A 791-nucleotide genomic window follows, 5' to 3' on the forward strand; every position below is an offset into this window, starting at 1 on the left:
TGCCTCTGAACTCAACCCTAGCCTCAGGGTGAATCCCACATTTACGGCTTGAAATCTCTGTGTATTAGTTTTTAGTTGGAAATATGCAACATCTTGTAGTGTACAGCTAGTTTGGAATTTCTGCAAATGTTTACGGCCATATATATATAATTACATATGTTAGAGGCCCTGATTATTGAACGTAGTGATTCGCTTAATACTCTGTATTGTTGTTTGGTAGTAATGCAAATATGAATAAGTATTGTTATCTACACACACACACACACACGCACACACACACACACACACACACACACACACACACACCATGAATGTGAAAATTCAATTTTTAGCATAATTTTCATAAGCAAATATAACAATGAAACCACTGACAGGTTGGGTTTTTCTGTCTTTTCGTGCATATCATCAAAACGCCTCGATATTTACAGAAATCGCTATATATTCCATTAACCAGCTGGAAAATATACAGTGAAAATTGTTTTAATTATGAGTTCAACATGTTGTTGTTTTTTTGTTTTTAAACAATGACACCCATAAAACACAATTAATTTATATATTCCAACAGAATTCCAAGGCGAATTACATCAATTTCAGTTTTATTTCATTAGACCATAAACGTTGATCGAATTATCTTCCAAACGCATACCTTTAATTGTTATCTATTTATATCTTAAACAACCTTCACTCAAGATAATGAGGTCAAGTAACTGGTTACTCGGTCAATAAGTTTTTATCAATAGCCCTTCGTAACAAATCCTTCAAAATCAGTTAATTTATTTCTGTCGTCCAAA

The sequence above is a fragment of the Gigantopelta aegis genome, chromosome 10 (assembly GCF_016097555.1).
Source record: "Gigantopelta aegis isolate Gae_Host chromosome 10, Gae_host_genome, whole genome shotgun sequence".
NCBI lineage: Eukaryota > Metazoa > Mollusca > Gastropoda > Neomphalida > Peltospiridae > Gigantopelta > Gigantopelta aegis.